Below are 26,425 nucleotides of genomic sequence, written 5' to 3' on the forward strand. Positions count from 1 at the left end.
TTTGTGGTCTTGAAGGGACTAGACTTTTGAAAGTCAAAACAGGAAAAGATTCTTTATGCGGTGTCATCTTGGGGTAGAGAATGTAGAACACCCTGGTTGCTACATGAATGGGGGAATCATCACGGGGTGATAGAAAACAACAGGAACCAAACCAAACCAACCAAACAAAACCCTCATTCGTGAGTATTTTTGATGAAACATCCCACTCTACATGGATGTAGCAACGTGTTGTACGGACGGCAGTTGTTGGAAAGAACGTAAGGACTGAATTAAATGAACTTGGCCAAATTACTCCATCTCTCTGATCCTCAGTTTCCTCATCTGTATAATGGGAATACAAATAATACTTAACTTGAAAGGATTACATGAGGTAGTATATGCAGAGTGGTATGTATAAGTACTCAATAAATGATAGCCCACGTGGTGATGATGGTGATGATGATGATGATGGAAGGACTCTAAGGTAGGCTCTTTGTTCAGGTGTTGATGTTAATTTAGGGAGAAAGATGAGTTGTATCTTGAAGTTTTGTATTGGATTTTTCGCCCATGGGAACATCTTGCCTGAGGGCACGATCCGTTGGCATATTAACGGCCATGCCCTCAGGCCACCATTTTCCTATGTCTTTGTTTGATCTGTGGGGACAGGGAACATTCTGTTCTGTTGGTCATAAGATAAGACTGTAGGAGTGGAGGGCAGCTCTGGGCACTTGGCTGCTTTCTAGATTGGGTAAAAGCCAGTGTGGACAGGCTCTAACCCATTGGGTTACATCCAGTAGAAGCCGCTCTCCCTCCTGGCGCCCATGCATGGATACACAGTTAAGTCTAAGTCTCAGCAGGTCCAGTGGAGGGAAGGGGACACATGAGCACACAACCTTGAATGCAGATTGCTAGAATTCTCGCCAATAAAGCATTAGTATAAAGGACAGAAATGGCCAGAAGAAACTAGCTTGGCTTCGCCCAGAGAGAACTCCGCATTGAAAATAGATTACTCTGTTTGGTAGGTTTGATTTAGCTTGCAGTTATTTCTATTGACTTTTGTAATGACCGCAAAATAACCACTGGTTTCTATAGTTGGTGCTCCCCTCAGTGGTTCCCAAAGGATCCACTATGCTGACACCCTGACTTTAGCCAGTGAGACTGATTTCAGACTCCTGGCCTCCAGAAGTATAAAGGAATGAATTTCTGGGTTTTTTTTTTTAAGCCACTAAGTTTGCAGTAATTTGTTACAGTGGCCCCCCCAGGAAACTAATATGCACGGTTTTCCTGCATTCAGTCAGCACATCTTTGATGCACATCTTCTCTGAGATGTCAGCCATCCTTTGTTTATACAGTGCTTCTGGCAGGGAAGTGTCAGTGGGAGATGCCGCATCCCATGCAGCTATAGCTAAGTCAGTGCCTAGTGGAGGAATGTGTCTCCCTGCTCCTCAGAGACTGCAGCCAGTTTTGTCTGATTAGCAGGGTTCTGCGTCTGAGCTCAGGGGTCTCCTCCACGGGAGGAGAAGGGCCAGGGTGTCCTGGGAACTACGGGATGGGGAGGCTATCATGCACCTGTAGCTTCTTCCCCACCACAAGGACCAGAACCAGGGAGCTGTTGCTGGCATCTTGACCCATGTGACCTGAATTCGTTTCCTAGTACCATAAACACAGTGGCTTAAAACAGCACAGATTTATTCTCTTACAGTTCTGGAGTCCAGAAGTCAAGGTTTTCCAGTTCAAGGAGTCCAGTTTTGGAGGCCTTAGAGGAGAATTCCTTTCCTTGCCTTTTATTACCTTCCAGAGGCCACGTGCATCCCTTGGCCGGTGGCCCCTTGTTCCAAGTGCATCACTCCAACATCTGCTTCTGTCATCACGTGGCCTTCTCCTCCGACTCTCACTGCCACCCGCGTCGCTCTTATAAGGATCTTTGTGATTCCATTGAGCCCACGCGGATAATGCAGGATAATCTCCCCATCTCGAGACCCTTAACTTCATCACAGCTGCAGAACCCCTTTGGCCGTGTAAGGTCACACTCACAAGTTCTAGGCATTAGGACAGGGACCTCTTTTGGGAGGCATTATTCACCTACCACGTGCCCCCTCAGGGCAGGGGGTTGCCGTTGCCCTTTGGGTTGCCCTTTCGTAGAACCCTGGCCCACAGCTCTCTCTCTCTGGAAGGTGGTAGATAGTAATCAGGGCTGGTGGCCAGCCTTTCTCTGTGTCCATGTGAATACCACTCAGTTTGAGTGCCACATGTACCTGGGTAATGAGGTCTTTAAAGGCCTTTTGAGAAAAGAACACAGAAGTGTAATCATGAGATTTTGTAGCAAGCACTCAGTAATTATGGTAGGACTCAGGACTCAGGGAGCCGGGTTGCAGCAAGCTCTCTGGGAAGAATTCAGAGACACCCGTGACGGAAGGCCTCTTGATTTTGTCTCCATGGTGCTCTAGCTGCTTTTTCCCCTGAGCGCATCCTTACTTCTCTGAAGCCAAGTCGAACTTTAGTCCAAAGGCCGAGGTAAGTTCAAATTGACCAGGACTCCAGTTTGTGCTCTCCTGTCTGCCACCACAAGAACATTATATGCAGCAACTGGAGTTGGGGTTCCTCTCAGAAAAGATCTTGGGCTGCAGCAATTGCATCAGATTTAAAGGTCCATGGGGTCAGTGGAGGTAGGAGGGGTCTGCAAACACAGCTTTGAGAACAAGTGGAGTTTGCGGTGAGTAGGGAGAATGAACAGAGGGGCAACATGGTGAACACTTCATCTTTTGAAAGAGAAGCTGCGTTTGGAAGACGCCCGAGGGGTAGATGGTGGGGACCAAGCTACTCGAAACTTCCGTGTTAGCATGTGTCTTGTGCAGGATAAGCTTGGTAGGGAATACCCAGGCAGCCTTTGCTTATGAATTAGCTAGAAGTTTGGTTTAAATGACAGAAATATAACTTAAACTGTTTTAAGCAAAAAAGGAAAAATTTTGGCTCAGATATCTTAAAGAGTTCATAGATAGAGCCTGTCATCAGGTATAGCTGGATCTGGAGGTCCAGATGTGCCATCTCTCCCTATCTCTCAGTCCTGCTGCGTTCCCATTAGCACCACGGTAACTCTGGACTTGCATCCTATCAGCTAAGCAGCCTCAGTAGAAAGGGACAGTGTCTTTCCCAATAATTTCAACTGGAGTTGTTGGACTGATTCCCATTGGCTTGGTTTGGGCCATGTGACCATCCTCAAACCAATTATCATGTGGCCAGGAGGGTGTGGTGCTCTGATTGGTTGGGTCTGGGTCTCCTGTCCTCCCCTAAAGCAGGGAGTCAGACTTAACTGAACCACAAGGCCTGAAAGTAGAGGAAGGTTGGCTTCCCAAGGAAAATTGGGTGTTGCTAACAAAAGATGGATGAGTAGATGCCGATGAGGCAGAAATAGCAGAATGTCCATGGCAACTTACAACACCGAAAGGGTTTATTAAAAGGCAACAATTAGCTGTTAGATTACTTCCTAGTAGAAGGGAAGGAGGATGTGTATCGCTTTTACAAATCTTTCTGAGAACATTTGTACCATAATCCTTAGCCCTGCTCCTCAGTTAGGGTGACATATCCCATTAGAGTTCAAGACAACTGGGGTTTATTTCACGAACCCTACAAAAGTGGAGAACAAAACACTACTTTTGTTTAAAAGAAAAAAGAATTTATTTGGAGATTCTTGAAATTCAGAGCATTATCTTTCCCAAGTGGAAGTGAGTTTTAGGGGACAAAATGAACAAAGGATGCTTATTCACATGTATAAATTGTACCCTGAAATACCATTCATTAAACATCTCTCCAGTGAGAGACTCTGGGATGGTCCTAGTGCTCTTGGACACTCAGGCTCTCCTGGTGCTTCTAATAAGGGGAGGCTTGTTCTGGCCATGGTCCAATGATGCTTGCTGCATTCTATCTCCCAAATTCCCCTTCAATTTCCTGTGGAATTCTTCCCCTTTTTTTCTTTCCCTTTTATCTTTTTTTTTGAAATTGTTAAAATTCCTTTCCAGCCTGAATCTGCTTCCTGGCTACTTATAAGAGCTGTATGCCACCCAGAGGTGGCCAGTTTCTCAAACAGAGACATGTACATTTTATCTTTTGTGTCCCCCCTTAATTTGAATGTGGAGTGAAATGTGACCAGGGTTTGGTCAGGTACCACCATGTCTAGAGGATGGTGGTAGTAGTGAGGATACTTTGCTTTGCAAGTAACAAAAAAGCCAACTCAAACTGGCTTAAAAGCTTTGGGAATTCATTGGCTCAGATAAGTGTCTAGGGATAGCAAGGCTTCAGGCACAGTTTGATCAGGCTTCAGCACTACTTCTGCCCATGAGGGCAGGCATTTTCACCTGCTTTATTCACTGATGTAACCAAGGCACTTAGAACAGTATCTAGAATAATAAATATTTTTTGAATGAACAAAATTATCTCAGCTCTGCATTTCTCTGTGGTTTGGTTTGGCCTCAGTCAGTATATAGATCAGTGGGTGAAGAGTCAAAGTCTTCTCTATCTCTGCTTCTTTCTTTCTCTCCCTCTCCTTTTTTCTTTCCCTTTCCTTCTTTCTCTCTCCTCCCCTCTTTCCCAATAGTGTTCCCACTTGCATTATTATGTGACTAAATCCTCACAACTGCCCGAGAGCTCTAGCATTTGAAAGAGAAGGAAACCGAAGCCAGAACTCTGAAAGAATATACCTTTGGACAGTCCTTTCCCCCTCCTCTGAAAGACTGATGGCAGATATCTCTCCTCTAATTTCTCAGCCCAGACCTTCCCTTTACATTCCAAATGCGCAGCTGCCTCTCGGCCAGCTGAAGAAGGAACTGAAATTTATTCTCTCGTCCTGCTGGTTTATATATTCTCAAATTGGCAGCAAAACCTTTTCTAATCATAACTGCTGTCAGTGTGTAAAATGGGAACACGTGGCAGTTCCACCAGTCTATGGGGAGAGCAGAAAGCCCTGCACCATCGTGGGGAGAAGCATTTCCATCATCCCCCGGCTCCGCCTCAGGCCAGGTCTCTGGAACGCTGATGGGACTCTGCTGAGTCCAGCTGTTCTGAATTTAAACACTTTTATGCCTACGGAGCATCCCATAGCTCACATTGTCTTCTCTCAAGTGACTAAATGCACTTTGATTATGAGTTAGCTGGATTTCCAATCATCTATCTCAAACATTTCGTTTTTTTCATCCTCTTAATTAAAAATATCTCATGTCCTTGGGCTGAACCTCAAGAAGGAGAAACAAGAGTGTCTCTGCTTCTCCTGACATTTCTTATGGAGTGTATCTCAAGGAAACACCCCTGGGGACTGTTGGGCCCTCATACCCTTCTGGAAGACTGACTTTGATGAACCAAATTTGAGGTGAGAAGGAGGCATGAACAGTAACCCCATGAAAATTACGTGGTTTGAGCTTAAATCAAGACCTCCAAATCAAAGGCAGCGTGTGACAGACCCCATGTAGTTGCCAGAATTTTAGAAACCGGCCTCTCTTGCCAGGCTGAGAATCCACAGAGGCTGGCCAGAGATAACAGGGAGGAGAAGCCAGAAGCCTCTCCAGTTGTGGTGTGGAATTTGCAGGAGTAGCCTGGGCCAGCGTCCACAGAATTGCCTGCGTGCCCCACAGGGTCATGTTAGCACACCATGTTTGCTAACTCTCTGTGAACCCAAACAAAGAGGAGACACCCTTGGCAACCTGAATTGTGCCTTCCTCTCGACTCCCCAGATCGGGCGTTATCCTTACAGGTAAGCTGGGGAGCTGTGTGAGGGAGGGTAGAGGAGGTCGGTGAGCGTGCACCTGGTTGAACCTTGATAAGCCGGTGGGGGCCCATCTGCATGGAGGTCCCTGGGTGGTTGAGGGCTTCCCTTATCATCTAGCATTTTAATTTTTTTTTAAAATCAGTTTATCGTGACTTGAGCTGTTGATTACCTTTTTTTTTTTTTTTTTTTTTTTGGCCGTGCCACGCAGCTTGTGGGATCTAGGGATTGAACCCACGCCCTTGGCAGTGAGAGTGCACAGTCCTAACCACTGGACCTCCAGGGAATTCCCTCTAGCATTTTTATTAATGATATGTAAAAGATATGTAACGTAGGCTTATTACATTTACAGACGAAACAAAGCCAGGATACAGGATAGAAAGGCAATTCTGTAGGTGGCAGAAAGAAAGCTCCAAAAGATCTTAGGTTCCAACCAAGCATGAAACGTAACAGAGATCAATGTTAAATCTCACTTTACACCCATGAAGTCAATTCCATCATCTTCACATCACTGAGGAAGGCTTGCCTTTAACTCCCTTCCTGAGTTTCCAACTCTGAGGGGCTTTCTGTTTGCCCATATAGGTTCCTCAGGTCCACAGACCTCCCCACTGGATATCTTTCCTTGCCGAAGTGGTTTCTGAAGCCATATGGGAATGTTGCATCTGACCCCATGCCGTGTCCTCTTATGCCAATACCTTCCAGCTCTAAGGAACCCACTTGGGGGACAGAGTGGGAACTGGGTTCCCAGAGCCACAAGTAAGATATGAAAATCCATAGACTGGGAGTCAGGCAAAGGCTTCGCCAGGGCTGTGGAGTGGGCTCTGCCCCTGAGCAAGAGGTGGCCACCACGTGCTGAAAGCTGCCAGCTGTGGAATGGGCCTTCCAGGCCGCCATAGACTCTGGTCTTCATGACCTCCAGTGCCCAGGCTACCCACTGCCCAGTCTTGGAATTCTGGGGTCTTCAGGGCTCTGGTCTCTGCCAGTTCTGCTTCGTTTGTTTCTTTAAAGATCTGTATCCCACACAGCTAAAGACGTTTTTAAGGGTGTATATATATATATATGTAGTTTAAATGCTCTCTGATACATTTTTTTCATTTTTTTTCTCTCCCAATTCAAATCCATATATATACAACCTTCTGCGAATATTGGATATGGAACCAATTACTCTAGGTTGCAGTAATTACTTTTATATAACTAGAGTTGGGAACTTGTGAATCAATTCCATGCCCGTTAGCAATATAGGCTTCAGCCAAGCTATTTTTTTTTCCTTTCTTTTTTAAATAGGACTAGACAGTGTTGAATCCTTGAAAAAAAACATAACACTTTTTTTTTTTTTTTTTTAAAGCTGACAGCACATTCCATCTACTCGGCAATGTAGAACTAATGAAGATGTAAGTATATGGAAACCTATAATTGAACCCAGCACGTAGCAAGCTTCGTTGAACAGAACGCACAGCCAGCTAAGAGCACGGGGTCCGTGCAAGGGGTCTGATCCTGTCCGGGTAGCCAGCACTCAGAAATGTTTCTGGATTATGTCTCAGGCAACGATCACCATTCACGTAGCCAAGGCAGAATAAAAATGGCTTCGAGCTAAGTCAGGGAACACCCGACTTGCCTTTGATAAGGGTGCCCTTTGGTTGATTATTTGAAGGGTAAGGATCTAGGAAAGATAATTCTGAGAAATAGAGGTGTTTGGACTAGACCACTTCTCGGAGCGTTCATTCCGTTTCCCTTGACGGTGTTTGTCAGCTTCCTGCGTGGTGGCCTAGGTGTGTCTCTCCCTACATCGCAGAGTTGGGGCAGGCCCTCAGGGATCTGCCTTCTGGTCCCAGCGCTCGGGGTTTCCAGCACTCAGGGCAAACCCGATCAGCCCTGCTGACTAGTTCCTCTATCTCAAGACCCCTTTGATATGTGGATCCGTGTGGGAGGGAGACTAGAGTGGAAATATGTGTTTTCCTTTCAAAATTCCTCATTGATGATTCACTGCTGGATGTCCCCAATGCCCCCAGCTGCTCCGTCCCCTGCAGTGGCTCCCTTCGGATGAGTATCCTGATGGCCTGTCCTTGGCTCTGCATTGCTTCCTGGCTGGGGAGGGAGAGAGCTGCGCAGGCCCTAGAAACTGGGCTCTGAATCCACACCTGCCGAACAGGAAGGCATGGAGCGTTCCTCTGCAGGTTTCTCAGACCAGCCAGCCGCACAGAAGGAACACCAGCCTAAAAACAGGTTGAATCTGAATGCCTCTGCCCGCTTGCCCCAGGACCCAACACTCCCCATTGTCTCCTGATCAGCCAAACATTTACTTAGTTCTTTGGGTCCTCCTCTGGGCCCCTGCCTGATGGAGATCCCCGGGGCTGTGCTTGTGTGGAGATGGCGGTTGATCTTCACCGCGATCCCCACCACCCAGCTGCCCGCACTCTTCTTCTGGGTCCCTTGGGGTGAGGGTGGGCTCAGCGGCACTGTGGCCTGGCATTCTCTTCCGGTCCGTGGAAGGTGGCATGGCCTTCCCTGCAGAACTCGGCCAGATGTGCTGCCAGGCCCTGACCCCGAGGCCCGGGAGACCAGCGTTGAGAGCCACAGGGAAGCCCCTCGGCGCCTGCTGAGCAGGCGGCCTCCGTCCGGACGTTCAGCCCTTTCAGCTGTTGAGCTCTTGTTGGAAGACGCATTCCAGGGACATTCTTTCTGTCTGGAGCAGGGACTTGGCCTGAACGACGAACCAGAAACTGGAACAAACTGCACCAGTTTGCTCAACCTCGAACCAAATCCAAATATTTTTTTATATCACTGAGAACCAAACGAGTTCTGGGGTTTGGTTTGGTTTGTTTTCCCACCAGAGAACATTTAGTGAACAAGGCTGAACCGGAACAGGACTCGTTTGTCTTCTCCAGTGACTGAGAGGCAATGGGAAGGAAACCTCGTGTGCATTTTGGAGCCAGTCAGCTCATGGGCAGGAAAACACTAGAAGGCATGGTTCGGTCCGCAGAGATGGCACTAGAGCGACTCCAGGATGGAGAAGCGACAGTGGCAGGTCTCTGTCCAGCAGACAGGGCAGAGTTGCAAATCCACGTCTCTGGGGAGGGTGCTGTGCGGTATGGTGGCCCAGAAAATGCTTACCAGCCAGCCGTGATGAATAGAGGATGCCAAAGCTGGGCACAGCCACCTATAGAAGGTAGGGACTTTGATAGAATGATGCATCAATTGATTTTTCCGAATTTTTTTCCTGGTCTTTTCTGGTCCAGCCAGTAGGCATTTAATTACTACCTGGCGCCATGCTGGGGCAGGTCCAAAAGAAGTAACAAAGGCATGACCCCTGCTCTCTCGCAGCCCCTGGTGTGCTTTGGGGGTGTGTGTAACACTACACTGTACCATAAAGAAGATGTAATGGTTTAAATAATGTACCCCCAAATTCATGTCCACCTGGAAATCCAGACTGTGACTTTATGTGGAAATAGGGTCTTTGCAGATGTAACTAGTTAAGGATCTCGAAATGGAATCATCCTGGATTTAGGATGGGTCCTAAATCCAATGATTGGTGTCCTTATAATAAGAGGGGAGGACACAGAGACACACAGGGAGAAGGGGGCCACATGAAGACAGAGGCAGAGATGGGAGTGAAGCAGCCACAAGCCAAGGAATGCCTGGGCCACCAGAAGCTAGAAGAGGCAAGGAAGGAATCTCCCATGGTGCCTTTGGAGGGAACACAGCCTTGCTGATGCCTTAATTTCAGACTCCAACCTCCTGAACCGTGTGGGAGAATAAATACCAACTTGTGATGATTTGTGATGGCAGCCACGGAAAGCTGATACAGAAGTCCCTGGGACCCCACGGGCCCGCCACACCCATACCTCCTTTCTGAAGAACAGTGGTATCTTCTGTACGATTAACCACATTTGTGTCACGTGACCTTGCTACCCTGAGCACACGTGATGGGGCCAAGGATTAGCTGGTCATGTGAGGATGTCCATCCATGAGGTGCCTGGCCTCTTACCAATTGTCCTTTGAAAAAGGGAGACACACACACTGAGTAGGGTGTTGGTGGGAACTGAGATATGGGGCCATGTGGCAGAAATCATGAGACAAGCAGAGCAGGAGAGACAGAGGGAGAGAGAGAGAGAGAGAATATGTTGAGCGGGGCAGCGTCACTAGAATCAGCAGCTACATTGCTCCCGCTGAGAGGATGGGTCTCTGTTTCATTCTCCAAGAAGCCTGAGTCCGGCTACTAATATGATCGCGTTTGTTTCCTGGGCTCCTTCACTTCCTCTGGATTCTTAAGATTCATCTCCCAAGTCCCAAGAGAACGAGAACCCAGACACCTTTCTGCTCCCTGCAATCTGAAAACAGGCCAACCAACACACAGCACAAGTGAGACCACCGTAGAAAAACAGGAGCTTACATATGGTTGTATTTAATCCGAGGGCCACCCAGATAAACTACTTCCTGGCTGTGTTACCCTGTGCAGGTTGCTTAACCTCTCTGAATCCCTATGTCCTCATCTATCAAATGGGGTTAATGCCGTCCTTCAGAGGGTTTTGTGAGGGCTAAATAAGCTATAGAGAGTGAAACATCCACAACCATGCCTGGCACAAAACAGACCCTTGACCATTTCCTTCCCTTCGAGTGACAGCAATTCAGAGGCTGGACTGCGGTCTGGGTCTACAGTGCTGGAAACTTCTAGTGTGAACCAGTCTGGCAAATGAGGTTTTGAAAACACTTTGGTTGGATTCAGTTCAGGGTTCACTAACAAAATTTAAATTCAGTTTGGTTGGAAATTTAGCAAGTAAGTATGGTTTGGGGTCTCCCTGCCTTTGTTTGTTTTTATCTTGATTCAGTTGATGTTTCTGAAAGAACCCATCCATAGAGCCTTAACTCAGTCAGCAGAGATCTTGCAGAAATAGATTTTTGGAACCCACTAGCCTGCTCAAACATCCCCTAGCCTATCAAACATGTTTTAGAAGTCTGATAACACTTACTATGTCTTTGGACCTTAACAGTGTTATGTAGCCGGATCAATGCTGACCTCACCCACGTTTCCCAATGCCCTGCCCTGCCCTGCCCTGCCCTTCCCTGCTCCTCCAGCTCTGAGTCTCCTCCTCCTCCCTCAGTTCTTAAGAGAATGAAGAACATAAGATTTTTTTTAATGTTGGCATGTGAAATCATTTTCATCACGGGCACAGTGACTTAAGAAAAACAAAGGAGAGTTTAGGCAAAACAGATAATATTATCTGATGCAGCCTGTTTTGCCTTCAGGAGGTTGAAATGTGTTTCAAGTTCTACACCGTATTTTTTGTCCATTCTCTCCTCAAGGCCCCATCTCCTCTTCCTGACGGTTGCGCTCAGCAGTCCCGTTCTTTAGCTGAGCAGTTCTGATAAGTGAGTCCCCCCAATGCACACTTCCTGATGCATTTACCTAGCGCTGCGCTCCTGACCAAGTGGACAGGTTGTGAGTGGCAGGAGAGAAGAGTCTGGTGTGAATGGCCGAGAATACCAGCGTTAGCTAAGGGCAGGTGAAGGGCAGTGGGACAAGAAATGGGGATGTACACAGAGACTGCAAGGGCTTCTACAATGTTTTCTTTCTTTAAAAAAATAAAGAACTGTGCAAATATAGCACAGTGTTAAGACGATAAGCTTGGTTAAAAGTTAAAAGCCATGTGTATTCTCGAGACTTGCTTCTATGTTTGGAATACCTTATAATACAGCTTTTTTTCTTTTCCAATATAGTTTATGACAAGATATTGAATATTGAATATAGTTCCCTGTGCTATACAGTAGGTCCTTGTTGATTATCTGTTTTATATATAGTAGTGTGTATATGTTAATCCCAAACTCCTAATTTTTCCCTCCCCTGCCTTTCCCCTTTGGTAACCATAAGTTTTGTTTCTAAGTCTGTGAGTCTGTTTCTGTTTTGCAAATAAGTTCACTTGTATCATCTTTTAAGATTCCACATATAAGTGATATCATGTGATATTTGTCTTTCTCTGTCTGACTTACTTCACTTAATATGATAATCTCTAAGTCCATCCATTTTGCTGCAAATGGCATTATTTCATTTGTTATGGCTGAATAATATTCCATTATATATATACATATACCACATCTTTATCCTTTCATCTGTCGATGGACATTTAGTTTGCTTCCATGTCTTGGCTATTGTAAATAGTGCCCCTATGAACATTGAGGTGCATGTATCTTTTCAAATTAGAGTTTTCTCCAGATATATGCCCAGGAGTGGGATTGCTGGATCATATGGTAACTCTATATTTAGTTTTTGAAGGAACCCCTATATTGTTCTTTATAGCGGCTGCACCAATTTACATTCCCAACAGTGTAGGAGGGTCCTTTTTCTCCACACCCTCTCCAGCATTTATTATTTGTAAACTTTTTGGTGATGGCCATTCTGACCGGTGTGAGGTGGTACCTCACTATAGTTTTGATTTGCATTTCCCTAGTAATTAGTGACGATGAGCATCTTTTCATGTGCCTGTTGGCCGTTACAGCTTTGTTTTAAAAAATACTGGCAAAGAGAGGTGTTGGATTTAAAAGCATTTTCTGTGTTAGGTAAGTTTTTAATAGCAGTCTATACAGGATTTGCTCTATGTGGATGCGAACTTGGGTATTGAAATACGCCTCGCCTTTGAATGACTTCCTGAACACATCATTGAGATCAAGGTTGAAATAGCCTTTTCCTCCAAACACAGCCACATGTCTGAGCCGCAGACACAATGTAGACCCTTGAAGGGTATGAACGTTTCTTCAAATGAGACCTTCTTTATGGTGGTATTTTTATACTTTCCATCTAGAGCTAGTTTATTTCTCAAGATTGTTCCCTGCTGGATACAAAGAGAAGTATTTGTGCAATCATTGCCCATGACCAGGGCACTCGTGCCTGGGGGTGGGTAGCCCATGTGGAGATGGTTTGTGGGGTTCCAGATCACTATATGTCGAGAGGGGGTCACTGCACGCTCAACTCCTGTATGTCGGGCTTGTGTAAGTGTTCTCAGATCTCGGTCCATTGTTCATGGATGGTGCTCCTGGTGAAGACCCGTGTAGACCCGGGGGTGGGGCAGGGCAACAAGTTCATGCCAAGCATGAAGGCAAGCTTTAATTTGCTTCAGAGATGGTTGAAGACTAGGGCAGCACTATTTATGGAGCCTTGAACCGCTTCATTATGACCCAGTGCTGTTCAGATGGTTTTTTTGTTTCTCTGTTGAGGTATATAATTACCCTTCCCTTGGTTATGAACTTTCAGACTGTGGAGAGGCCACACACACAAGGACCTCCTACAACTAGCGGTAACCTGCTTGACTTTCTAGGAGGAGCTTCCTGGTGATCTCAGCCAGTCCTTTGGGCAACAGCAAAGGGCCCTGGTGGGCTGAGTAGGTACAATGGAGATTTGGAAGTCAGAGGTGGGCTGCCATGTCTTGGGCTTGTCTCATCACTTGGATGAACTGCCTTTTTCTTATCTTTCTCCTGGCAATGATAATATCCAAAACAAAATGTTGCTGAATAAATGAAAGAGCCACTGGCAGCTAATTTGAGCAACAAAATAAAGTAAGTATTGCATTATAATCCAAAGTATAAAATAAATATCCATGAGTTGGTACTGACGTAAACAAATGATTGATAAATTAATAAATAAGGGAGAAGAGACAAATCTCCCTTGCAGATGAGTTCCAGATAATTTATGCAGATACTTCATCTTAAAGGAGGGAAGCATATGGGCTGCACACAGCAACTTCCTTCCAAGTAAGAGGAACTTTACAATGGAGAGACCTGACAAACATACCTCTGCTAGGCGATCAAGGTCAACACCAGCAATCATAAATCATGTTGATAGCATGTACCCTTGATATGCTGTGATGAAAATAGCACTTTACCTCTGTGATCTTCCTTCCCCCAAACCATAACCTCAATCTAACCATGAGAAAACCACTGGTGTTTTTCCCATGGTTAGATTTCCCACAGATCCCAATAATAGGGCATCCTACACTGTACCTTACCAGTGCTCCTCCAAACTGTCAAGGTCATCAAAAACAAGGAAAGTCTGAGAAACTGTCACAGCCCAGAGGAACCTAAAGCGCTGTGAACAGCTAAATGTAATGTGGCATCCTAGATGCGATCCTGGAACAGAAAAAAAAAACAACATAAAACCACGGAACTCTGAATAAATGATGAAATTCAATAATAAGATGTGAATATTAGTTCATTAATGGCGACAAATGTACCATACTAACGTAAGATGCCAATAACAGGGGAACTGTGAGTGTGGAGTGGAGGATTAAATGAGGACTCTGTAGAATCTTTGCAATTTTTCCTGTAAATCTGAAACTGTTCTAAAAAATAAAGCCTACTAATTTAAAATTTTAAAGAAAACAGAAAAAGTATGCAGAGATGATGATAGCAAACATTTGTGTTCCACGCATGCATATACAGTTAAGATTTTGTCATATTTATTTCAAGCTTATTAAATAAATAAATTATTCAAGGTGAAAAAATGTTGCTGGGTGGATCAACTAAAAATATGGATGTGTATATAAAATAGATAATAAGGATTTACTGTATGGCACAGGGAACTATATTCAATATCTTATAGTAACCTATAATGGAAAAGAATCTGAAAAAAATGTATAATTGAATCACTTTGCTGTACACTTGAAAGTGACACAAGATTGTAAATCAACCACACTTCAATAAAAAAAAAGATTTAAAAAATTCTCTTAAACCACCTCCCACCACCTCCCAAAAAATATGGATGTGAAAGGACTACAGCATCTATGTTGGATCGAAGATAGTCACAAGTTCTTTGTCTACACTGAGAAGTGGGCTGTATTTCTCCACCCTCAGAAATGATGCTGTGCCAGTGCAAGGTCTAGCTTTGACAAGACTGGCTTCTTCTGCTCTCTCCCTTCTGGAATCCAGCTGCCATGCTGTGGGGCAGCCCAAGCAGCCACGTGGAGAAGCCCATGATTCTTCACTTGTAGATAGCCCAGGTGAACTCCCAGCCACGTGAGTGAATCATCTGGAAAATGCATCTTCCAGCTCCTGCCAAACTGACCCTGCTGATGCCACTTGGAGTAGTTATGAATTGTCCCCACCAGGCTCCACCCAACTGCAAAATCATGAGCAAATAAATAAATGATCGTTGTTGTTCTAAACCACTAAGTTTGGGGATGATTTATTAACATAGCAAAAGATAACCAAAACAGCATTGTACAAAAAGAAAGATTTGACTCCATGTCCTATCATTATTTGCTTTTTATTCTTCCACGGGTTGAGATGTTTCCCAAAATGCTTCACACATTTTCTGGGATGACCCCTTTTAAACTGTTCTGTAGAAGCTTATTGAGACAGGAGATAGGTGGGCTCCAGGCTAAGCATTTACAACTGGCCTCCTATTTACGTTTATTGGGGCGAGAAAAAGATGGGCTTCAGCCTGGACACTTGCAACTAGCCTCCTGTTTGCATTTCCTGAGACAGGAGCTAGGTGGGCTCCAGTTTAGGCATTTACAATCAGCCACCTCTTTGCTCTCTGAAATGGAAGTAACAACAGAAACAGGGTAAATAGCTAGGCTTTGTCTCCTGTGGACACCTTAAGATAACAGTCACGGCAGGAACAGAGAGGGGCTAAACCCTGTTTGAGGAAAGGATCAAGAGGTCACATATTTCCCATCCTTGGGGCAAGGAAGACACTGCACATGCACAGAAAGGCTCGTTGGGGGTCAAAAAGGAGGGGGCACCACCCTCACATAATATGTGATACTAAGGCTGCCCCATAGGCCTCTGGGCTGGAATCCATCTTGGAAAAAAGTTGCGCACGCATGTTGGGGAGGGCCCTGGGGCAGGTCAGGTGTGGAAAAAGAACCAGATAATTGGCCAAAGGTAAACAAAGACCCGGAAGAACTGACCTACATAAATGATTTAACTGCCTCTTTACTGTGTTCCTTCTCATTAAGGAGGATGCCCACACCCTTTCTCTCCAGGTGTGCATCTCTGCCTTGCTTCTGTCTTCACTAAACAAACTGGTTCTCTGTGTGCTCTCCCACTTCTTCTTGTGCTATGTCTCTAATAATAAACTTTGTATCTGTTTTTACAATTTTTCCCTCCGTGAGAAATGCATTTTTCAGTGGGAGCAAGAGCCAGGGAAAAATAGCTTCTAGCCTCTAGCCCTTGCTGGTCTGGTGGCTAAGGTTCCTGGTTTTCATCCAGGCTACCCAGGTTCAATTCCTGGGCAGGGAATTAAGATCTAGCTTCACACCACCGCTCACTGCTGCCTCTCCAAGATCATTATGTCCTAGCTCTTTGCCGTGAGGATAGGTTCTAGCCACGGGTTCCTCTTCAAGGAAGGGTTTCCTGAAGAGTGCCCTGCAAAACAGAAGATCCACACAATTCTCTAGAGCTTCACTGTCCAATAGGGTAGCTCTATATGGCTACCAAGCACTTGAAATGTGGCTAGATTTGAATTGAGATGTGCTGGAAGCATACAAAACTCACCAGATTTTAAAGCCTTAGTATTAGTCTTCACAAAAGAATGGAAAATATCTCATTAATAATTTTATATTATGTGTTGAATTGATAATATTTGGATATATTGTATTAAATAAGCTATATTATCAAAATTATTTTCACCACTTTCTTTTTATTTATTTTAATGTGGCTACTAAAAGTTTTAAAATTACACTGGTGGCTCACATTAGATTTCTATTGAACAGCGCTGCTTTAGAGAAAAAGGATCTGGGTCAAAGGCGTGGTTTGGGAAATGCTACTTAGTTACACCTTCCTGGAGAATTATAGGGCATGCACATTCAAGGCTTTAAGTCCTGCAGTGAAGTGTTTAACCCTGGGGTCTGATCAGGATATCAAAAGAAATAGACCTATTTAATTGGCTCTTCTCATGACCAGCTTCTCTTTGTCGTTCAGCTCCCAATCCGAATGTCTCCATTCCCAGCGAGGCCTGCCCTGACCACTCTATCTAGAGTCACCCCCTCCTACCTGCTGCTTTTCATCGCCTCATTTTGCTTTATTTTCCTTCATCTTCTTTCTCCTTGGCTGAAATTTATCTTGTGCATCCATCAGGGTCCTGATAGGAAACAGGGAGCAGTCAAAGCGGGTCATTTGAGGAGTTTATTAAGGGGTTATTTATAAAGGTGGGGGCAGAATTTTGAGAAACATGGGATGCTGTAGGGTCCTGATGCTGGTCTCAGCTGGCAGCTGATGCCAAATGTATGAGGCAGTCATCAGTACCCAGGGAGGGAGGCTGGATGCAGAAGGCTGCCTGGAAGGCGGGAGCTGGGTCCTTCGGTCGGGGGACACACTTTATTTAACCTTCCATTGATTGACTTGTTCCCATGCCTCGGCTGTTGTAAACAATGCTGCAGTGAACGTAGGGGATGCAGATATCTTTTTGAGTTAGTGTTTTCATTTCCTTTGGATAAATACCCAGAAGTGGAATTGCTGGATCAGATGGTAGTTCCATTTTTAATATTTTGAGGAACCTCATACCGTTTTCTATAGTGGCTGCACCAATTTACATTCCCACCAACAGTGCACAAGGGTTCCCTTTTCTTTACATCCTTGCCAACACTTATTATCTCTTGTCTTTTTGATAGTAGCCAACATACTGTCTTGTTATTTGATAGTTGAAGACCCCCCAGCTTTGCTCTCTCTTCTTAAGATTGTCTTGGCATTTTGCCCTTTGCTTTTCCACATAGATTTAACTCATCAAGTTCCACAAAAAACTTTTAGGAATTTGATATTAATTGCATTGGATCTGTAGTTAAATTTGAGGTTAAATTGAGGTCTTTACAATACCGAGTCTTCTGACCCATGAATATGGTATGTCCCTGTATTTATTTAGTCTTCCTTAATTTCTATCATTAATGTTGATATTTTTATGCTGATATAAATAGTATTCTTTTGAAGTTTTATTTGCCACATGCTTTTGGCTGTTACATAGAAATAAAATTGATTTTTACATACAATTGTCTTTATACCCAGGGACTCTGTTAAATTCACTTATTAATGATGAACTTTCTAAATTCATTTATTCATGTTGATAGTTTGTCTGTAGATCCTTTTGTATTTACCAGGTTCAAAGTCATATTTTTTGCAAATAATGATGGTTTTACTTTTTTCTTCTGAATTGTATACATTTTCTTTTTCTTGCCCTTTTGCACTGACTAGAACCTCGGGTTCAATATTTAATAAAAATGGAAAAACAGGCATCCTTGCTCATTTTCATTCTCAGGCATAAAGCTTTCAGTAGTATCATTAAGAATGACACTTGCTGTAGGTTTTTCTGTAAACACACTTTATTGGATTAAAGATTCTTAATTTCTATTCCTTCTATTCCTGTGCAAGGAGGATTTTTCAGTTAGTCGTGAATGGGTGTTGAAATTCATCAAAAGCTATTTATACATCTACTGAGATGATCATATTTTTTTCCTTTATTCAGTCAATATGGTGAATTATAGTAATTTATTTTGATATGAAATTGTCCTTTCATTCCTGAAACAAATCCGACATGATCATGATTTATTATCATTTTTATCTTTCGTTGAATCTAATTTGCTAGTTTGGTATTTTTGTTATCTCTGTTCATAAGAATCACTGACCTGTAAATTTTTTCCATTTCAGGTCAGTTTTTGGTGTCCAGGTTACAATGGCCTCATTAGACAAGTTAGGAAATATTTTCTTTTTTTTTTTAGTCTCTTCAACTGTTTATGTAAGATTGGTGCCATTTCCTCCATAAATATTTAGAAGAATTTACTTACAGGAAAGCCATTTGTGCCTGGAGGTTTCTTTGTATAGATGTTGTTGATTACAGCTTCAATATCTTTAATATATATAGGACTATTCCAGGTTTTTTATTTCTTCTTGTGTCAGTTTTTTGTTAGTTTTGTTTTTCTGAGGATTTTTCTTTTTATCTAAAATTTTAAATTTATTAATAAAAAATTGTTCATAACATATTGTCATTATCTTTTAAATATCTGTAGGCTTTGGACTGATGTCCTCTTTTTCATTCAAGTTGGTAGTTTGTGCTTTCTCTATTTCTTTCTTATCAGAAACCTAACATTTTAATCATTCTTTTCTAAGTGCCAGCTTTTGGGCATGTTGCTTTTTTCTTCTGAATGTTTGTTTTATATTTCACTAATTTCTTCTCTTAGTTTTTATTATTTCCTTCCTTCTCATTTCTTTAGATATAATTTACAGTTCTTTTCTTTTTGAGATAGGTAACTAGATTTTTTTATTTTCATCCTTTCTTCTTTTTAAATATATGCATTTAAGACTATAATTTTTCTCATAGCAGGGCTTTAGTCATATTCCCCATGTTTTGATATATTTTCATTATCATTTAGTTAAAGATATTTTCCAATTGCCATTGAAAGGTTTTTCTGTGACCTATTTAAAAGTATATTGCTAAATTTCCAAGCATTTGAGGAATTTCTACTTTTTTTTTTTTTTTATTGATTTCCAGCTTAATTTTCTGTGGTCAGAGAACATATTCTGAGTGATTTCAATCTTTTGAAACTTGTTGAAACTTCTTTTATGGCCAGCATAAATGTTCCATGTACACTTGAAAAGAATGGACATTCTTTTGGGCACAATGTTCTGCACATGCCAATATATCAAGTTTGTTAATTGTGTTATTTAGATTTTATATATCCTTACTGATTTTTTTCTGCCTATTATATCTTTTATGGAGAGAAGTATTTCTCATTGTTAAAGTTTTTAAATTCCCAGTGTTACAGGGAGATCAGCTCAGTGCTTTGTGACCACCTAGAGGGGTGGGATAGGGAGAGTGGGAGGGAGACACAAGAGGGAGGGGATATAGGGATATAAGTATACGTATAGCTGATTCACTTTGTTATACAGCAGAAACTAACACAACAATGTAAAGCAACTATACTCCAATAAAGATGTTAAAAAAAAAATTCCCAGTGTTAAAGTTTCCCACTATGAGTGTGGATTTGCCTATATTTCCTTATAATTCTGTCAATTTTTGTTCTGTGCATTTTGAAGCTATGTTTTTAGTGTACATATAAATTGAGAAATTTAATGTTTTCTTGGAGAGTTAATCCTTTTAATCATTATGAAACTTTAATTTTTATCCTAATTATGCTTCTTGCCTTGAGTCTACTTTGCTGTTGGTATAGTATACCAGCTTTCTTTCGGAAAATTCTTGCAGAGTATATCCTTTATGATCTTTAATTTTTAATTACTCTATGTCCTATATTTAAGGTGTATCTCTAGTAAGAAGCACAAAATTAAATTTTGTTTTTTTATTTTTTTATAATTATAGACTTTTAATTAAACTACTTAATCCACTTACACTTAATGTAATTACTGATATATTCTGGTTTATATCTACCATCATGATACTCATCCAAGCTACTGGATAATAAATGGAAATGATAGCCCCTCCTTCCTTACCCATTTTCTTCACTTCTCTCTCTCTCGTTCCTCTTTCTACCTCATTGTCTGCTTCTTATTTTTGTTTTCCTTTGCCATGCCTCTCTCTCTTCCCAGACTTCTAAATATTGGAGTTTCCTTTTCACAGACCTCAGAATTGTTTCCTCTCTACATATTCCTTAGGTTATCTTATCCATTCTTAAGGCTTTGTATAGGCTACCAACTCCCAAATTTATAGTTCCACCCTACACTTCTTCCCTGAACTCCAGATACGTATGTATTAGACATCTGGATGTCTAATAGGCATTTCAAAACTAATGTTTCCAAAACTGAGGTCCTAGTACACTGAGACCTTCCATGTTATTCTGTCTGCAGTCTTCCTCATCTCAATAAGTAACAACTCCATTTTCTCACTTCTTAGGCACCAAACTGGGGATCATTCTTGACTCCTCTCTTTTCTCTTACAGTTGATATCCAATCCATCAGGAAGGCTTGTTGATGCTACCTTCAAAATATACCCACAATCTGACCACTTTTCCCCACCTCCTCTGCTATCAGCTTGATCCAAGCCTCTGTCAGTTCTCACTTGCTTTATTGCAATAGCCTCCTACCTGGTCTCCTTGCTTCCAATCTAGCTCCCATGAAGCGTGTTCTCATAGCTGCTGGAATGATCTTTACAAAGCACACATCACCTCACACCATTCTATGTCTTCTATCTTAATCAGAGTAAAAGCCAACATCTTTACCATGGCCTAGAGCCCTGAATTGATTGATTTAGCTCCATGTTACCTGTCTGACCTCACCATCTACCACCCTTCCCTCATTCACTCTGCTTCAGCCAAACTGACCTCCCTGCTATTCCTCATAAATACCAATCATCCCGTCACCTCAGGGCCTTTGCATGTGCTGTACCTTCTCTTCCCTAATATCTTTGCATGGCTCACTCATTCATTTCCTTCATATCTCTGTTCCAATAGTCACTCATGGACCATCTTATATAGAATATCAAAGAAGCCCTCATTTCCTTTACCCTGTGTCATTTTTCTCCAAAGCCCTCATTACCACCTGATATATTATATATTCATTTTTTGATTAATTTACAGTCTGTTTTCCTCTACCATAAGCTTTGAGACAGAGGAACTTTGTTTTATTCACTGATGTATCTTTAGAATCTAGCTCAATGTCTGGCATAGAGTGGGCTACCAGTAAATAGTTATTGAATGAATAGATGAATGAAATGCATTTTTACAACAATCTTGTGAAGTTGACAAGGGTAGATATTGTTATCTGCTTACCAAAGAGGAAGCTGAAGCTCGGAGCTTTGAGGTGATTTATAGAAACCACAGAGCTGTGAAGTGGCTTAGCTGGAACTCAAACAAGTCTCTTTCTGCTCAGTTCTGGGCTGATTCCACAGCCACACATATCTCAGCCATGGCAGATTCCATACTGACAGCCAATGATGACAAAAAATAGAAAGCAAGGGTCAGCCAGACTCTGAAGTCTCCTTTGCTTCAGTTTCCACACAGATCAGCAATACCAAAAAGGTTGGGGGGGGGCGGGGGGGGGGAGGCATTTTGATGTATGGGGTTTCTTCAAAGTTTGCCATGGGTGGAAAAAAATTGGGTGCTGAGTGAGTTCTAAGTGTCCTCACTACCAAGAAGGATGCTTCTCTCAATTTAGACATATTAAGAAAGCATGTAGGTCCCAGAAATCATCTTGCAACCAAGAGGGGAGATAGTTTTAGTTGCAAGAGAAAGACTGCTGGATGAATAGAGTTAACGAAAGAAAGAAAGAAAGAAAGAGAAAGAAAGAAAGAGAGAAAGAAAGAGAGAGAAACAGAGAAAGAAAGAAAGAAAGAGAGAAAGAGAGAGAGAGAGAGAAAGAAAGAAAGAAAGAAAGAAAGAAAGAAAGAAAGAAAGAAAGAAAGAAAGAAAGAAAGAAAAAGGAAAGAAAAAGAAATTGGCTTGTTGGTTTGAGATGCTGGATCAAGCCATACCTGAAGTAAGACCTATCTCTGGGCTTAATAGTAATATGAACCAAAAATTCCTTTTGTTGTTTAAGCTAGTTTGAGCTAAGGTCTCTATCAATTGTCACAACACACACATGAGAAAAGGAACATGGACCATTTTATTCAACACTCTGTTCCCAATGCCTAGCATGTTACCTGGCATGTAGTAGGTGCTCAAAATATATGTTGTAATGATAATGAATGACCAAATGCCCATTTTTCAGTTTTTGACATAGTCTGACTAAAACCCCAAATCTAGTTCTAGGTTTCACAATATTCATAGGAATAATTAAATTGTTTATAGTGTGTGATTTTTAAAGAAATAAGTAAAAAACTTTGGAGCCAGACAATTCTCAATCTGTGACCTTGTAAGCATGTAATCTCTCTGGAACTCAGTTCTCCGATTCACCAAACAGTGGTGATAGTCCCCAACTCACAGGTGTATGGTGGGACTGAATGAGGTAACCTCTGTAAAGAATATAGCTCTGTCTGCCACCAAGTAGGACTCTGGTAGATCTTGGCTTATGCATGGTGCCAACAACACTTGTCATGGGATGCTTAGGGCAAATCCAGCCTGTAAGAGGATTCCTCACTATCATCCAAGGAGATATGAGACAATCTGGAGCTGTGAAAAAAGTTGGCTTTGGAGCCAGATCTGAGTTTGAATCTTGTTCATTTAATACTCAACCAATCTCTGCGTACTTTGTGCCAGCAACTGTTCTAGACGCCTGGGGTCCAGCAGTGAAAAAGACAAAAATCTAACTTTGTGGTGCTTTCATTTCAGTGTGGGAGGTCTACAATAAACAGTGGAATAAGTAAGATCACATCTATGCTATAAAGAAGAATAACAGTTTATTAACTCTGTGATCTAGGAAAGGTTATTTTTAACTTTGGCTTCTTTCACTTAGCACAATGCATTTGAGATTCATCCACGTTGTTGAGTTTAACTGTAGTCTACCATTTTTATTAGGAGGAGAATTCCATTATTGGATGTATCACAGTTTATCCATTCACCAGTTGAAATACTTTTGGGTTGTGTGTTAGAAAATTCTCCAGAGAAACAGAACCAATAGGATGTGAATATGTAGAGAGAAAGATATATTTTAAGGAACTGGTTCCTGCAATTGTGGAAGCTGACAAGTCCAAAATCTGCAGGATGGGTCAGCAGGCTGGAGACCCAGGAAAGAGCTCAGGTTACAGTTCAAGTCTGAAGGCCATCTGCTGGCAGAATTTCCTCTTGCTTTCTGAGATTTTGTCAGGAATAGATATTGGTTGGATTTTTTTCAAATGCTGTTTCTACATTTATTGAGATGATCATACTGATTTTCTTTTGATATTATGGTGAATTACATTGATTCTCTTTATATATAATGCTAGATTCAATTTCCTAATATTTTATTGAGGATTATTTTATCTATACTCATGAGAGATATTGGTCTCTAGTTTTCTTTTCTTGTAATGTCTCTGGTTTTGGTGTCAGGGCAATGCTGGCTTCATATAATGAGTTGGGAAGTGTTCCCTCATCTTTGATTTTTGGAAGAGATTGTGTAGAACTGGTATAAATTCTTTCTTAAATGTTGGTAGAACTCACAAGTGAAGCCACTTGGGCCTGGGGCTTGCTTGTGTGAAGGTTTTAAACTAAAACTTTAATTTCTTTTTTAGGTATAGGGCTATCAGGGTATCTATTTATTATTAAATAAGTTTTAGTAGTTTGTATCTTTCAATGAATTTGTTCATTTCCTCTTAGTTGTAGAAAGTATTGGCATAATGTTCAAAATTCTCTTGTTACCTTTTTAATATCTGTAGAATCTGTACTGATGCTACCCCTCTCATTCCTAATATTGGTAATTTGTGTCTTTTCTCTTTTCCTGATGAGTCTGGCTAGATATTTATTATTATTTTTATTTTCTCAAGGAACAAGGAAAGCTGTTGGTTTCATTGATTTTATATTTTCTGTTTCATTTGTTTAGGTAATGATCTTCATTATTTTTTTCTTCCACTTACTTTAGGTTTCATTTACTCTTTTTTATTTTCTAGTTTCTTAAGATCAAAACTGGTGTCACTGATTCGAGACATTTCTTCTTGGGCATTTGGTGCTATAAATTTCCCTTTAAGTCCTGCATCCTACAAATTGTGGTTTGTTGTATTTTTGCTTTTCAATTAGTTCAAATGCTTTATAATTTCTCAACTGATTTATTCTTTAACTCATGAGTTATTTAGGAGTGTATCCCTTTGTTTCCAAGTATTTGGATATATTTCTGTTATTCATTTCTAATTTAATCCCACTGCTGTCAGAGAATATACATTATATGACTTGAATTCTTTTAAATTCATTAAGGTTTGGTTCATGGCCAAGAATACGGTCTATCTTGGTAAATGTTTTATGTGCACTTGAAAAGAATGTGTATGCCACTGCTGTCAGATGAGCTTTATTGTCTCTGGTATTATCCTTTGCTCTGAAATGTACTTTGTCTGATATTAATATAGCCACTCCAGCTTTTTTTTTAAGAATTAGTTTTAGCATGGTATAACTTTTTCCATCCATTTACTTTTAACCTCTTTGGGTCTTTATATTTAAAGTGGGTTTCTTGGGGCTTCCCTGGTGGCGCAGTGGTTGAGAGTCTGCCTGCTAATGCAGGGGACATGGGTTCGAGCCCTGGTCTGGGAAGATCCCACATGCCATGGAGCAGCTGGGCCCACGAGCCACAACTGCTGAGCCTGCGCGTCTGGAGCCTGTGCTCCGCAACAAGAGAGGCCACGATGGTGAGAGGCCCGCGCACCGCAATGAAGAGTGGCCCCCGCTTGCCGCAACTAGGGAAAGCCCTAGCACAGAAACAAAGACCCAACATAGCAATCAATCAATCAATCAATCTTTAAAGTGGGTTTCTTGTGGACAGCATATAATTGTCTTGCTTTAAAAAATATCCTATCTGATGATTCCTACCTTTCAAAGGGTGATATTTTTATCATTTCCATTTAATGTGATTATCGATATGGTTAGGTTTAAATCTACAAGTTTGCCATTTATTTTCTTGTCTCCTGTATTCTTTTTGTTCCTTTTTTTCTCCTTTTCTGATTTCTTTTTGATTGAGTACTTTTTATTATCTATTTTATGTCTTTTGTTTACTATTACCTATTATTTTTGTTGTTATTTTAGTGGTTGCTTTAGGCTTTATAGTATTCATCTGTGTCTTATCATAGTCTATCTTCAAGTGATATTACATTGCTCCATCCTTATAAGAATCTCACAATAGTATATTTTTGTTTCTCCTCTCCAGCCTTTACAATATTGTTTTCATACATTTTACTTGTACATTTTATAAACCCATCAATACAATGTTATTATTTCTGCTTAAATAATCAATTAAAAGACTTTAAGTATTAAGAAAAAAAACTCATATTTATCAACAGAGTTACCAAATCTCATATTTATCAACAGAGTTATCAGTGGTTTCTTTTTTTTATTTCTTTGTATAGATCCATATTCCCATCTGTTATTGTTTTCCTTCTGTCTGAAAGTATTCCTTTAACTTTTCTCATAGCATGGAACTTCTGGTGATAAATCCTTTCAGTTTTTGAATGAAGTTTTCATTTCTCCTTGAATTTTGAAAGATATTTTCACTAGGTATAGAATTTTAGGTTGACAGGTTTGTTATTTTATTCTCTCAGTATTTTAACAACGTTCCTCCCCTATCTTCTAGCTTGCATAATTTCTAATGAGAAATGTACTGTCATGCTTATCTTTGTTCCTCTGTATATAATGTATCTCATTTCCTCTGGCTGCTGTAAGATTTTATCCTTATCACTAGTTTTGAGCAGTTGAATTATGATGTATTTTGAAGCAGTTTTCTTCATATTTCTTGTTCTTGGAGTTTGTTGAGCTTTTTAGATATGTGGGTTTTTATTTTTCACCAAATTTGGAAAATGTTTTACCATTATTTACTCAAGTACTTTTTTTCTGTTATCATTCTCCTCCTTTGGGATTCAATTTACATATTTTCAACTCCAAGGATGCTTGGGGTTGTCACACAATTCAAAAATGCTTCATTCACTTTTTAAAGTATTTTTCCTGTCCATGTTTTACTTTGCATGGTTTCTATTGCTATGTCTTAAGTTCGCTGATCTTCTCTGCAATGTCTAATTTGTTATTAATCCCATTCAGTGTAGCTTTCATCTCAAGATTTTTTTAATTTGTGTCTCTTTTTCTGTGTTTTCCATGTTTCTACTTAACACATTCAATGTTAAACTTTTGAACATATGGAATACAGTTATAATAACTGTTG

General features: G+C 41.4%; 1 protein-coding gene and 1 long non-coding RNA gene across 20 annotated transcripts in view; one reads left to right on the plus strand and one right to left on the minus strand.

The window, feature by feature from the left end:
* Positions 1-14,880, plus strand: part of LOC309623853 (uncharacterized protein) — a 166,966-nt gene extending 152,086 nt beyond the window's left edge. For 17 of the 19 annotated variants that reach the window (XR_014241671.1, XR_014241672.1, XR_014241673.1 and 14 more), the window contains 3 exons: positions 5,474-5,719; positions 7,077-7,122; positions 14,645-14,880. The gene's annotated coding sequence lies outside the window, so the exon portion shown is untranslated. Of the gene's footprint in view, positions 1-5,473; positions 5,720-7,076; positions 7,123-11,032; positions 11,099-14,644 lie in introns of all 19 variants that reach the window. The other 2 variants (XR_014241678.1, XR_014241680.1) reach the window with 2 other exon arrangements.
* LOC309623865 overlaps positions 1-26,425 on the minus strand; it is a 543,116-nt gene that overhangs the window by 442,816 nt on the left and 73,875 nt on the right. The window lies entirely within an intron of this gene.

Source organism: Balaenoptera borealis (assembly GCF_965194805.1).
Source record: "Balaenoptera borealis genome assembly, chromosome: 2".
NCBI lineage: Eukaryota > Metazoa > Chordata > Mammalia > Artiodactyla > Balaenopteridae > Balaenoptera > Balaenoptera borealis.